Raw genomic sequence first — 502 nt, 5'->3', positions numbered from 1 at the left:
GGAGACTCTCGGCTGGTTTGGTGGTCAGACCCTGTTAGGTTTTATTTGTTGCTGCAGCTCCGGGGTCACAGGTTCAGATCCCGCCGACACTTCCTGTTTCTCTTTGATCACAGGAAGTTCAGTCAAAATACGATTTTCCCCCAAAGATGCCGAAAGCGTTTCTGAAATGTGTTAAAGAAGCTAAATGCTTAAAACAATCAAACACCAGCAGAACAGCAGCTAAAAGCTAAACTTACCAAAACAGCAGCTAAAAGCTAAATTACCTAAACAGTAGCTAAAAGCAGAACTGCAGCTAAAAGCTAAACCTAACTAAACTGCAGCTAAAAGCTAAACTTAACTAAACTGCAGCTAAAAGCTAAATTACCTAAACAGTAGCTAAAAGCAGAACTGCAGCTAAAAGCTAAACTTAACTAAACAGTAGCTAAAAGCAGAACTGCAGCTAAAAGCTAAACTTAACTAAACTGCAGCTAAAAGCTAAACTTAACTAAACTGCAGCTAAAAG

The sequence above is a fragment of the Kryptolebias marmoratus genome, linkage group LG18 (assembly GCF_001649575.2).
Source record: "Kryptolebias marmoratus isolate JLee-2015 linkage group LG18, ASM164957v2, whole genome shotgun sequence".
In the NCBI taxonomy this organism is placed as follows: Eukaryota; Metazoa; Chordata; class Actinopteri; order Cyprinodontiformes; family Rivulidae; genus Kryptolebias; species Kryptolebias marmoratus.
Note: the sequence above shows the minus strand (reverse complement) of the source record.